Raw genomic sequence first — 14,407 nt, 5'->3', positions numbered from 1 at the left:
CCCCAATATTTCTCTTCCCCTTTTCTTTTGCATGCGCCCCATGAAATCCTTGCCAGAGTTTCAGTGATGCCTTCAAAGTTTCCTTTCCTTTCCTTTTATCCCTTAGAAGCTCCTTGATCAATTGATCTTGAGCAGCATATATCTAGTGTTGGAGGGATATAACCTTCAAAGTTTCAGGTTGTTGGCGCTGGCGACCTGCTCTACCTGCACGAAGGGGGGGGGGTAAGGAGGCGACTTTTCCTTGCACGACCGTCTTCCCCAGCAAAAGCTCTCCTTGCAGGACCGTCTTTCCCCACCACGTGCCCCTCGCCGCGCATTGAGAAACGACCGCCTCCTTCCTGCTCCTCCCAAACCGCCCTTTTTCCACAGCTTGCCTCCCTGAGGCGCCTGCGTGTCACGCCCACCCCCTCCCAGCTGGGTTTTGCCAGCTGGCTGGCGGAATCTTGGCCGGCTCTTGAGGCAACCCGGCCCCGCTGCTCTCGATGGCTTGGAGGGAGGGTCTTGGCAGGCTCCCGGGGCAACCCAGCCCCGTTGCTCTTGGTGGCTGGGGCCATTTATTCATGGAAGGTTTTGCATTGGATTTGTCACTCTATAGATGCACATTTCCCCCATCTGAATTCTCAAAGTTCTGCACGGCGGCTTATTGTTGAGTTTTGAGAATATGGATGGGGAAAAAGTGCATCTAAAGAGTGGCAAATCCAAGACAAAACCTTCCATGAATAAATGGCCTGGGAGGGAGGGACGGAGGGTCTTGTCCGGCTCCCAGGGCATCCCAGCCCCGCTGCGCTTGGCAGCGCAGAGGGAGGGTCTTGGCCGGCTCCGGGGCAACCCAGCCCCGCTGTGCTTGGTGGCTGGGAGGGAGGGACGGAGGGAGGGTCTTGGCCGGCTCCCAGGGCAACCCAGCCCCGTTGCTCTTGGTGGCTGGGAGGGAGGGTCTTGGCCCGCTCCCGGGGCAACCCAACCCCGTTGCTCTTGGTGGCTGGGAGGGAGGGACGGAGGGAGGGTCTTGTCCGGCTCCCAGGGCATCCCAGCCCCGCTGCGCTTGGCAGCGCAGAGGGAGGGTCTTGGCAGGCTCCTAGGGCAACCCAGCCCCGTTGCTCTTGGTGGCTGGGGCCATTTATTCATGGAAGGTTTTGCATTGGATTTGTCACTCTATAGATGCACATTTTCCCCATCTGAATTCTCAAAACTCTGCATGGCGGCTTATTGTTGAGTTTTGAGAATATGGATGGGGAAAAGGTGCATCTAAAGAGTGGCAAATCCAATGCAAAACCTTCCATGAATAAATGGCTGGGAGGGAGGGACGGAGGGAGGGTCTTGTCCGGCTCCCAGGGCATCCCAGCCCCGCTGCGCTTGGCAGCGCAGAGGGAGGGTCTTGGCAGGCTCCTAGGGCAACCCAGCCCCGTTGCTCTTGGTGGCTGGGGCCATTTATTCATGGAAGGTTTTGCATTGGATTTGTCACTCTATAGATGCACATTTTCCCCATCTGAATTCTCAAAACTCTGCATGGCGGCTTATTGTTGAGTTTTGAGAATATGGATGGGGAAAAGGTGCATCTAAAGAGTGGCAAATCCAATGCAAAACCTTCCATGAATAAATGGCTGGGAGGGAGGGACGGAGGGAGGGTCTTGTCCAGCTCCCAGGGCATCCCAGCCCTGCTGCGCTTGGCAGCGCAGAGGGAGGGTCTTGGCAGGCTCCCGGGGCAACCCAGCCCCACTGCTCTTGGTGGCTGGGAGGGAGGGAGGGACGGAGGACTTAGCCGGCTCCCAGGGCCTCCCGGCCCCGCTGCGCTTGGCAGCGCAGAGGGAGGGTCTTGGCCGGTTCTCGGGGCAACCCAGCCCCGTTGCTCTTGGTGGCTGGGAGGGAGGGAGGGTCTTGGCCGGCTCCCAGGGCATCCTGGCCCCGCTGCGCTCGGCAGCGCAGAGGGAGGGTCTTGTCCAGCTCTTTGGGCAACCCAGCCCCGCTGCTCTTGGTGGCTGGGAGGGGGGGACGGAGGGAGGGACGGAGGGTCTTAGCCGGCTCCCAGGGCCTCCCGGCCCTGCTGCGCTCGGCAGCGCAGAGGGAGGGTCTTGGCCGGCTCCTGGGGCGACCCGGCCCCGCTGCTCTCAGTGGGAGGGAGGGACGGAGGGAGAGTCTTGGCCGGCTCCCGGGGCAGCCTGGCCCCGCTGCGCTCGGCAGCTCACAAAGGCCTCCCGCCCCAGCTGGCTGGCAGAGTATTGGCCGGCTCCCGGGGTGGCCCGGCCCCGTTGCCGCTGCGCTGGGCGGCTGGGGGGGGGCCCTCCCGCCCCCCAGCTGGCTGGCGGCTTCCTAGCCAGCTCCTGGGCGTGCCAGCTCTGCGTGGGCTGCCACGGCCGGGCCTCTCGGCAGCTTTGCCCTTCTCCCCCGGGGGCCGGATTCCCCCACATTCGCTCCATAAGACGCACAGAGATTTCCCCTCACTTTTGAGGCGGAAAAAAGTGCGTCTTATGGAGCGAAAAATACGGTACTTCTGTGCTGTCTGGCTGCCAACTCCCGGGTGTCGGGTTACATTGTCTCTGGAGCACCAAGGAGAGACATTGTTGGGGCCTGGAGGTTGCAGAGGGAAGTCAGGAAATTCTAGTCCGTAGGTCAGAATGCCAGAAATCTGAGTCCGTTAATTTGCCAAATCAGAATCCACACACGTAGTCAACTTAAGCCAGTCAAGGTCAGAAAGAATTGTTCAGAGTGGGAGCTAGCAAGTGACAAGGTATGTAACACGTTGCTTCCTTGTTGATTCCCTGCCCAGCCATCCCTTTTCTACCATGCCTGCCTGGGTTAGGCTTCTTCCTGTGAAGACTCCCCATTCTGTTGCTCCAGCAACAGTATGCTCCGACAACGGTATGCTTCAAGCCTGGCACTGTGCCTATTAGTTACTAGTGCCTTTCTCCATCGCTGCCTCCACCTGTCAGCCCTTGACAATGCCGCTGGTGAGTCAGCAGTTTGAGGGCTCACAGCTGGGCTACTGGGGCCAGGCTCCCTACAGGGTGGGAGTAGTCCTGACAAGGCTTCAGGCTGCGAGTCCTGCGGAGGCTCTGGGGGGTCAGCAGCCTGAGACCTGCCAGCTGGGCTACTACCCTCCTCAAAAAGCTGGAATGGGTCTGATACCACTTGAGGCTGTGAGGCCTGATGCAAGTTCAGTGGGGCTGGATCCTCCTGGTAGAGTTCTTCCTCTGAGGATGACTCATTCCCTTGAGACTGACCTATGACACCATCCCCCACAAGCCCCCCCTTGAGGGGCTGGCCCCGGTTTCCAGGGGTAGGACCTATGGAACTCCCATATCAAAGCAAGGGCATGGACCTTGTCTGTGGGTTCCCAGGATCAATCTTCGGGCCCATACCCTTTCAGTCAATGAGGTATTGAAGATGTTGCCGCCGCTGCGAGGAATCCAGGATCTGGGCCACTTTGTATTCTTTGTGGCTATCTACCATCACCAGCGGGGACCCAAGGGCCTGGGCCATAGTGGATCTGGTGGTGCTGCAGGAACCAACAGAGCCCGGTGGAAGACCGGATGGATGCCGGCAGCTGCAGGCAGTAAGCGACCAGGTTGATCTGCTCCACAATGGGAAAGGGGCCGATGAAGTGAGCATCTAATTTCCGAGATGGCCGGGTGCTACGGAGATGGTGCGTAGAGAGCCATACTCGGTCTCCAATTTTGAGTGTGGCTCCCAGTTGCCGACATCGATCTGCATTACCCTTGTAGGCCTGCTTGGCTTGGTCGAGTGCTCTTGCAAGAGCGTATGCTGGGCCTTCAGTTCCTGGAGCAAGGTATCCACAGCTGGAACAGAAGTGAGTGGCAGGGTGGATGGCAAGAACTGGGGGTGGTACCCATAATTTGCCATGAAGGGTGTCTGGCCAGTGGACTTATGGAGTGAGTTGTAAGCGATTTCAACCAAAGGAAGAAGAGCTGACCAGTTGTCCTGTTCGTGGTTAATATAACAGTGGCGGTACTGCTCCAGAATTCCATTCACCCACTCTGTCTGCCCATCGGACTGAGGATGATGAGAAGATAACAGGTGGATCTTAGTGTCCAGGAGGGTGTGCGGGGTTTGCCAAAATCGGGAGGTGAATTGAACAGCCTGGTCGGAGATGATGTGTTCTGGCAAGCCGTGTAAATGGAAAACATGCTGAAGATACAGCTGGGCTTTTTCACGTGCAGTGGGGAGACTGGTACATGGAGCAAAGTGACTCATCTTGGTGACAGAGTCTACCACTACCAAGATGCTGGTATAGGGCCCAGACTTAGGGAGGTCAGTGATAAAGTAGTGGAAACTGTGTGCCAGGGACCTGGAGGCATGGGTAGCAGTTGGAATAATCCTGCCTGTTTACCTGGCTGATATTTGGCCCGATGGCAGGTGTCGCAGGTGTTGACGTATCGGGATACATCAGCCTGTACTCGCAGCCACCAGAACTCCCATGTCAGGATATGCAGGGTGGAGTGTTGCCCAGAGTGGCCAGCAGGTGGGGCATCATGGGACAACCTCAGAATTTCGCCCCGTAGGGGCCCACCAGTGATATAGAGCCTGCCCTGATAGGTCAGATGTCCCTGGTGCTGAGCATAATCAGGGTTGGTTACCGGCAGACTGTCCCTCAGAAGTTGGAGTTTTTCCTGGACCCAGGGATCCCGTTCCTGCTGTGCCTGTATGCTACCAATGGACTTGCCGTTGGTTAAGCCGGCGTGCTGTCTGTAAATATTCCAAGTTCCAGTGGTCTGTTTGGACTTGTACTGGGTGCCGAGTGCCCTCTAGGTGATGCCACCAGACCTCGAATGCCAATTTCATAGCCAGCAGCTCCCGTTCCCAGGTGGTATAATTCTTTTCCACAGGAGTCAGCTGGCACAAGTAATATGAAGTGTGTCCAGTTAAAGAGAACAGAAAGCATTTATTTAGGAAGTTACATTACTGTATATATATGGAGAAGATTATGCTTCTAGCTATATGGCTGACAGGAAGAGGAGAGAGGAGGAGAAGGAAGTCAACATGACAGTGCATTCTGGGAACAAAATAAGTAGCATTTAGCAGGTAAGAGTAAAGCAGCTAGCTTTACTCCTTTGCTGCCCCCTGTAGGAGCCGTCTTCTTTTGCACACTTTACATTGTATATTCCAACAGATCATTTAAAAGAGGCTTAACATGTAATAAGTGCTGGCAAATGTACTAATGTTAGGAGAAGTCTTGACACATGATGTGGAGACGTTTGACTTTCTAAATTTTGCAGAGAAATTTTGAAAAGGTACAGTGCAACAGGATTCTCTCAAGGGGGTGTTTGTGTGTGCAGAATTAACCACATTAATTATTGCTTCATGTGTGACCTGGGGATATCAGTTGTTCTGCATAACATTTAAGATCCTTTTTGAGTTCAGAGCTGTGTGCGCATCTTTAAAACAAAATGATTTAGAAGTTGTGAAATGTGAGGCTATCTGGTTGCCCAGCTAATGCCTTCAAACAGAGATTGGCAATGACTGCGGTTCTCCATTAAAACTGCCAAAAAGCTTGAAGCAAGAGTTCTGCCCTATTTTTTTTTTATGTAAAAGAAAACAAGAGGAAGGGAAGATCATAGGAGCAAAGGGATCCAAAGGTTTCCAGCAGTATAGTAATGGAAATGACCTTTAATATCAAGGCCTTTGGATCAAATTTAAGTTGGCATTAAAATTTTCTAATAAATTCCCTGCTGAATCACAGAGCTTCCCTCCCCCTCTGCCCTCAAAGTTAATTCAATAAGGTCACAATAAAGCCAGTGCTGCCTGTGCTATTGTAATTGCTCTCAGCAGTCTGGTAATACCAGTGCATGGAATTGCCAGCCACGGTGCTTTTGTTTCTCTCGCCAGCCAGTCCTCCTCATTGCACGCTCCCCTTCTTTCCCCACCCCTTGCCTCCTCAGCCCTCCTGATGTCAAAAACGCTGCCGCCCTTTGTGCCACTCTATTTCTCATTTAAAGTGGAGTTCTTCTCCCCCACCCCCACGGTAGAACTCTTTTGCATCCTTTCCCAGTACGGGGAACAGAAAAGCAGAGAGAGAACCTGTAGCAAAATAACCAGAGGTCTGATTTCTCTCTAATTTTAGACCAGCATCTGTGTTTCTTAAATAAATGGTATGATATCTCTAATCAAGAATACTGTGACTCGAAGTATGCTAATTATTATTCATTAGTGCCTCCATTCAGTAGCACTCTAATTTCTTTGAATTTTTGGATAAGATCTGTGGAGATGCTAGTTTAACAGTCACTTCTTTACATTTTCCTACAAATCTTCCTCTGGGCAAAGTCATTCTCCAAACTGAGGCTTCAGCGTCTTGATTCGTGGGTTATTTCCCTCCATCTTCAGGGTAGGCAGGACTAAGTTTTTATTGGCTTCCTGTCTTCCCTTGGTGGGAAATAGCCTGCTAAGCCTCAGTTCTGTCCTGCCTCGGAAGGGTGAGCAGGGTGTAAGCGTTCCTCTCGCTTACCAGTTAAGGAATCTTTAGATCAGCTCCTTGACTATTTTTGTTCTGTTTATTTCTCTTGTTATTGTGTCTGTCCCCCCCCCCCTTCCTTCGTTGTCTCGGGCGGGAGGCGGAGAAGATATTTTTATTTTTTCCTTTGGGCTTACCGGGCGCCTAAAATGGCGGGCGCCATGGAAAATCGGGAGGACGACCTCCTCTCGGAGGCGGACTATCAAGTGGGGCTAGTCCAGTCCTCCTCAAAGGATTTGGATCCTCCCAATGCCCGCAGCAGCGAGGCCTTAGGGAGTGCGGAGCAGGAGGGCTCCGAACCACCCGCGGAGGGCAAGCCTAAGAACAAAAAGGTAAAAAAGGCCGCGTCGGCACAAAAGCGGGCGGCCCCGGCGCTACAGGGCAGTAAGCGCAAAAGACGGGGGCCCATGCTAGGCGCAACTTCGAGGGCCGGGAAAAAGTCTCCCGTCCGCTCCACGGGCCCAGCGGGCGCAGCGAGTGCGTCTCTTCAGGCATTCTCTCTGGCGACTCAGACCCCAGCTTCGTCCGGAACTGGTAATTTTTCTTCTGTTCCTATATTTACGGGTGGCCATTTTGGCACGAATTTGGGTGGTTCTTTTCCCCTCTGCCTTCTGGCGGCCATTTTGTTCCACTTATGGGCCCACAATTGCCTCCCAGTTTTACTGTGGCAGGGCATCAGTCATCCAGTGCCCTCAATGCTGGAGGCCCTATCCCTCCTCCTGAGTCCAACCGTTCCTTTTCTAGAGAGGAGGCGGATGACATGATCAACACAGCCTTGCAAAGCCAATGGATGGCTTTTCAGTCATACCAAATGAGAATGCAATTTTTCCCTGGGCAGGGCCAAGTTGAATCCCCTCTATCTAACTCTAATAATTCTCATTATTCGAGAGAGGGAGACAGGACATCAGACCCTGGGGAAGGGCCTTCTAATAATAAACAATGGCCTACAAAAGCGGCCCTAAAAGCACAGGCTTCTCAGGTTAATGATAAGGTTGTACTGGGCACTAGCTCCCAATCCTCCCTTGATTCTGGAGAGGAGGGAGAAGAGGGAGACGAGAGAGAAGAGGGCGAGTTTGAATCCGATGAGGAGGCGCTTCCGGGTGAGGAGCCCCAGATGCGTCTCTTTAAAGCAGATGACTACCAAGCCCTGTTAGCCAAGGCCCTTTTGGCACTTGACTTAAACGAACCATCCTCAGACTCTGCAGAAGTAAAAAATAACCTGAAACAGGGAGTTCCAGAGTGTTTTCCTCGTCAAAGAGCCAAGCACAATCTGATTCCCTTCCCTGAGTTTTTCATGAGGGCAGTCCAGGATGAATGGAGTAACCCAGCTGCTAACAGACAGACTCCTCAGTCAATTAAGAAATTGTACTCTCTTGCTCCCCATGCGATGGAACTTCTTAAAGTCCCACTGGTGGATGCCCCGGTGGTTGATCTTCAAAACCCGGGTCTTGTGCCCGAGGATGGCATGGGATCCATTAGGGACCAATTGGACAAAAAAGCTGATGCTCTAACCAAAAAAGCCCATGAGAATGCAGCACTCGCAATCCAGGCTAGTGCAGCAACTTCCTTTTTCGCCCGAGCCTCTTACCTGTGGGTAAAGAAGCTCATCCAACTTATTCCTCCTAACAACCAGAGGATAATTGGGGGATTAGAAAGAGTCCAATCGGCTATCTCTTTCATGGCAGATGCCTCACTGGATAACATGGCTTTCTCTGCTAGATCCATGGCTTCAGTTACCTCGATACGCAGGGCTGTCTGGCTTAGGTCATGGCCCGCAGACTTCAAGGCCAAAACGACACTTATGGCGTATCCCATTCAACAGGGCAAGCTCTTTGGGGATAGGCTGGATAAGATATTAGTAGAGACGAAGGACAAAAAACAAGTAATGCCAAAACAGTTCAAGAGGGAGCATAGATCTCCGTCTTTTCAATCCTTTCGTCAACCTAGAACCCCTAACAGGTTTAGAAGCGACACCAGGAGGGACTCCTGGAATTCATCAAGATCTTTTCGCAGGGGGGAGAAATTTTCCAGACCCCAGGCCCAGCAACATCGCGCTGACAGGGGAGACAAATTCCCCAAGCCCAACCCACAATGACTCAGACCAAATTCCCATCGGGGGGAGGCTCCAATTTTTCAGTGCCAGGTGGGCCCTTTCATCCCCGGACAATTGGGTTTTCCAGATCGTTTCCCAGGGGTACTTACTGGAGTTTACTTCCCCCCCGAAGGATCGTTTTCTCAGTTCCCCGGTACCATCCAGAACACAGACACGAGACCGGTCCATCAGGGCCATACAACACCTCCTATCTATCAGAGCCATCGAACAGGTCCCTGCTCTCGAGAAAGGCCTGGGAGTCTACTCAATCTTCTTCACGGTCCCCAAAAAGAACGGGGACTGGAGAGCCATCCTCAATCTAAAATACTTAAACCGAAGGATGACTCGGAGACGTTTCCGTATGGAGACAGTAAAATCAGTTATAGATTCCCTTCTTCCAGGCACGTTCATGACAGCAGTGGACCTGACCGAAGCATATTTACATCTGGCCATTCATCAATCTCACAGACGTTTCCTCAGGTTTACCTTTGGAACCAAACACTTCCAATTCAGAGCCCTCCCTTTCGGGTTGACCTCAGCTCCAAGGGTCTTCACCAAAACCTTGGTGACTATCATGGCCAACATCAGACAAGAGGGAATCCAGGTACATCCGTACCTGGACGACATACTGATATGTGCACAATCTCAGCATCAATCCACAGTCCACACAAACAGGGTGGTACAAATCTTACAGGAGCATGGCTATGTCATCAATTTCCAGAAAAGCTCCCTGACACCTTCCCAATCAATGGTCCACCTGGGAGTGAGGATAGACTCATTGATCAATGCTATTGCTCTCTCCCAGGAGCGAATTCAAAAACTAATCAATTCTGCTTCCTCCGTAGCCAGGTCCAGATCAGCAAAAATCATGACGCTAGCACAACTGTTGGGTCACATGGTGGCTTGTATGTCAGTGGTGCCGTGGGCCCGTTTTCACTCCAGGCCCCTCCAATGGCAACTGCGTCCTTTTCAGCAGGACATTGCCCAGAAGAAAGACAAGCTCATCTCACTTTCAGCAGAGACACGAAAGAGTCTACGCTGGTGGATGGATCGAAGGAATCTGTCCAATCACTCCTTTTACATTCACTCAGAACCGACACAGATAATCACAGATGCCAGCTTAGTGGGCTGGGGGGCCACTTGTCTAACACATTCGACACAGGGCAGATAGTCACTGAAGGAGAGAGCTCTACATATCAGTGTTCTAGAACTGAGAGCGGTAAAACTAGTTCTCAAGGTTTTTGCCCCGATGATCACAGGGCTACATGTCCTTATCAGAATGGACAACACTGCAACCAAGGCCTATATAAACAAGCAAGGGGGTTCCAGGTCTTCGGCCTTACACCTAGAGGCAATCCAGATCTTTGTCTGGGCACAATCCAATGTGCTCTCAATCCGGGCCGAGCATATCAGGGGTGCTCTGAACGTGCAGGCGGACCAGTTAAGCAGGCAGTTCGCCGACGAAGGGGAATGGTCCTTGGACCATGCAACCTTCTCTCAAATTACATCCACATTCGGAAATCCCTTGGTCGACTTATTCGCCTCCGCAGAAAACTGCAAGGTAAGAAGGTTTTTCTCCAGGTATTACCAACCGGAGGTGGAGGCCACAGACGCCCTTCTAAGTCCGTGGCCTCGGGGACTTCTCTATGCGTTCCCACCCTTACCCATCCTGGCCAAAGTGTTGAGAAAGATCAGGAGAGAGAAAGCAGAGGACATATTAGTGGCCCCCTTCTGGCCACATCGCCCCTGGTTTGCAGCCCTAAGGCAACTGTCATGCCAAGACCCTTGGCAGATCCCGACTCGATGGGGAACCCTCAGTCAAGGGCATCTGATTCACCCAGACCCGCATTGGTTCTCCTTAACCGCCTGGCGCTTGAGCGGAAAGCTCTGCTAGACAGGGGCTACTCTGTCGAGGTAGTAAATACCATCTCTGAAGCCCGCAAACCATCCACTAGGCGTATTTATAATTCCTCCTGGAAGGCCTTTGTCCTCTGGGCAAGACGGAAGGGAATAGACCCACTGCAACCTGGACCTCAGCAGATTCTTGAGTTCCTTCAGGAAGGTTTGCATCTCAATTTATCATGCTCCACCTTAAGGAGGCAAGTGGCTGCATTAGCCACTGTTATCCCAGAACTCGAAGGGGTCCCCACGACTAAACACCAGCAGGTCACAGCCTTTCTGAAAGGGGTGGCTCAAATTCAGCCTCCAGTCAGACACCGTTTTCCATCATGGAACTTAAATTTGCTCCTCAACGCCCTCACAAAAGCTCCATTTGAACCTCTCCGTTCTGTAGACCTAAAATTCCTGAGAATGAAAGTCTTATTCTTAGTAGCCGTTTCTTCGGCCAGAAGGGTGTCTGAGCTTAGGGCTCTTTCTATTGCAAAAGGATTATGCACATTCCATAAAGACAAGGTGGTTTTGATACCTGACCCCACCTTCAGGCCTAAAATCAATTCCTCCTTTCATAGGAATCAAGAAATTATCCTTCCCTCCTTTTGCCCCAATCCGTCAGGTCCAAAAGAAAAAGCTTGGCACACCCTAGACGTGCGTAGGGCTCTTCGCATTTTTATAAAAAGAACTCAGCCTTCCGACAAACTGATTTCATGTTTATTGGAATATCCAACCCGCGTAAGGGAAAGAGAATGACAGCATCAGCTATTAGCAGTACTCTCAAGCTGTGTATTGCTCAGGCATACAATTCATTGGGGAAACCAGTTCCCGAGGGAATTACAGCGCACTCACTTAGAAGCGCGGCCACCTCTGCGGCTTTTGATCGGCAAGCCTCAGTTGAAGAAATTTGTAAAGCTGCTACATGGGCTTCAGTGTCGACATTCACCAAGCACTATAGGATAAATAAGTGGGCTTCTGCCCAGGCAGCTTTCGGGCGTAGGGTTCTACAGCATGTTGTGGAATAGGAGGCACTTCCCACCCGTTAGGGAGCTCTTGGAGGTCCCACGAATCAAGACGCTGAAGCCTCAGTTTGGAGAATGTAGCATTGTTCTACTCACCATGAATGGTCATTCTCGGAACTGAGGCGAAGGCGTCTTGCCCGCCCGTGCATACTTATAATGTGTACACTCATAGTGCAGAGCTAATTTGGCCTTTCTTCTCCATAGTCAGTCCAGTAGGATTCCTACTCGTAGTATGGGTTACTGTTTTAACCAAAAATTCTCTGAAGTTCTCAAGTTTATGTTTGAGGTTCCACTGTATATTGTGTCGTTTTTTCATGTGTTGTTGACTTTTGTTGATCAAGGAGCTTCATTCCTGTCTCTTAAGTAGCTAGGCAAGTCTGTATCTGAGGCTTAGCAGGCTATTTCCCACCAAGGGAAGACAGGAAGCCAATAAAAACTTAGTCCTGCCTACCCTGAAGATGGAGGGAAATAACCCACGAATCAAGACGCCTTCGCCTCAGTTCCGAGAATGAGCATTCACGGTGAGTAGAACAATGCTACATTCCCTATGATTTTGCAAAAGGAGTCATGATCTAGCAAGATATATAGCCCTCTTACAGTGCACTGGAGTAACTCTGCATAGGATTGCATTGTTAGTTATTGCTTTCATATTATTCTAACCAGCTTAGCTGACCTCTCCTTTAGGATCCCACAACCTAGTCCAACATTTTGAGATTTATTATGTAAAAAGAGACTGGGCGATAGGTTGTAATCTACCAGGGTATGGGTTTAAGCATAGCTGTGTAGGCTATTTTGCTCCATTCTTGACATCTCATGCTCTATGTTTTTACAATGTGCTAGAGCAGCATATCAGTTGATGCGCCTCATAGGGCTGTCCTGTCTAATTGAGGTACTGAGAGCTGGCTTTTGTCCCTACAGGAATGTTGACTAGGAGGAGATGGATTTCCACTCTTAATAGCCTGAGCATAAGGGAAAGTACCTTCCTTCTGCCACCTCTCACTGCTATGCTTAAAGGAGCTAATGCCTTAGGTTTTAAACCTGGTTTAAGTGAATGTCCCCCAGGCTGAACACATACTGTAGCTGGCGATACAGATTTTCTGCCAAACAGGCAAAGCCCCTCTAAAGGCTTGGAAGAACACTGAGAAGCTGGAAACTGAAACTAAGTGAAAACAGAAGTTTATTCAGGAGACTAATTTAAGCAGTTGGCTTGGGAAAGTAGCAAAGTCAGGCAGTCACAATAGTACCAAGCATCTATATATCTAATTATGAAGTGTGCCCCCTGCCTGCGGCTACTTAAATCTGCTGTTAGGGGGCACACTTCCTCCCAACAGGTTTTCCTTCCCCTCCCCCGAGGGAATGATCCCAGAACCCTGGACGTTCCTCCTCCCTTTTTTGCCAATCAGGAAGTTTACTTGTTAGCTCATCCTAACCGCACCTAGTGTTCAAACCGGGTGGGGGGATGTAATCTTCTGTTTTGAACGTAAGCCCTATAATTGGAGCCAGAATCTGTCCCTAAAGCTTGCTTCACTTGGATGCTACCTGGACACTTGGATCTCTGCCTTGGGAACAGGCATCTGCCTGAAAAGGTATTTTAGTCACCAATTTACCTTTTTGCTGTACCTCTCAGCTGACAGCTAAGCACTGTGTGGGTACTTGGAACATTTGTTTCCTTTCTTTGGGCATTCTGTTCAGTATTTTACAGAAAAAGTGGGGGACCAGGACACCCACGGGTGGAGAAGGTGCCATTTCCAAATAAGGAATAGAGAGGAGGTATCCTGGTGGGGAGCATGTGTGTCTGAAAGCCAGTCTTGGTTACCTTACTTATCTGGGATTTGCAGTGGGAAATTCAATAGTCCAAGTTAAATCAGTCTGAACAGAGAACCTGTTAGTGGAAAGTGCACTGTGGGCTTAGTTTTTTCTAAAGCAGAATGCTACTACTGCAGCATTCTTTTGTGGCTAACTGCCGTGATTCATCGCTGAGAGGCACTGATTAATAGGCTGGTAGCTAACTACCAGACATGGTTCAATATCTCTCCAAAGTGATCATTGTCCTTAGTGTGATGAAATTAGAGGTGTTCCTACTCCCTCTCCTGACTCTTGGTCCTTTGACTTACAAGTCACCAGAAACCCTGCTTCTTGGCCCCTTGTGAGTAAAGCACAGTAGAAGGTCCCACATCCTCAGGATTGGAATTGGCTGAGATTGAATGAAAAAGCTAGTGAGTTCTAGTGAGGTACTGGTATGAATTATGTGCTGGTGATGACTCTTTACAGGTTTGCAGCCTTGGGCATGCCTTGTTTCATCTGGATTGTACCCCAAGTCCAATTGGAATCAATTCCATTCAAACTCACTGTAAAGCACTTTGTGTGTGTGTGTGTGTGTAAAGTGCCGTCAAGTCGCAGCCAACTTATGGCGACCCCTTCTGGGGTTTTCAAGGCAAGAGACTAACAGAGGTGGTTTGCCAGTGCCTTCCTCTGCACAGCAACCCTGATATTCCTTGGTGGTCTCCCATCCAAATACTAACCAGGGCTGACCCTGCTTAGCTTCTGAGATCTGACGAGATCAGGCTAGCCTGGGCCATCTAGGTCAGGGCAAAGCACTTTAAATCCCCAAAATTTTAATGACACTTCCATATCTTGCTCTGCCTTGCATGTGCAAAACCCGTAAGGGCAATCTTGCATTTCCTTTGTTTCTCTTAGGCAGGTTCAATGCCTTTCAGCTAATTTGGATTCTGGATCTGTTATTCTTTACAATATGCATTGCCCTCTCTGTCTTTTTAAAATTATTGTAATTATTAAAGAGTTTGAAGAACCTTGGTGTACGAAAAACATGGCTACATGACCGGAAATATATCCCCACAGCTGTATTGGTCTCGTTGGTGGTTTTCCCAGTTTATGTCTGCAGATTGTGCTTGGAAGGCTGAATAGTAAGCAGCAACACAT

At 50.7% G+C, this 14,407-nt stretch overlaps 1 protein-coding gene across 1 annotated transcript in view; it reads left to right on the top strand.

Annotated features, from left to right (window-relative positions):
• Window positions 1–14,407, top strand: part of LYRM4 (LYR motif containing 4) — an 88,755-nt gene that overhangs the window by 24,722 nt on the left and 49,626 nt on the right. The gene's annotated exons all lie outside the window — the stretch shown is intronic.

Source organism: Euleptes europaea, chromosome 8, assembly GCF_029931775.1.
Source record: "Euleptes europaea isolate rEulEur1 chromosome 8, rEulEur1.hap1, whole genome shotgun sequence".
Classification (NCBI taxonomy): Eukaryota; Metazoa; Chordata; class Lepidosauria; order Squamata; family Sphaerodactylidae; genus Euleptes; species Euleptes europaea.
This window is presented reverse-complemented; position numbering and strand designations above follow the sequence as displayed.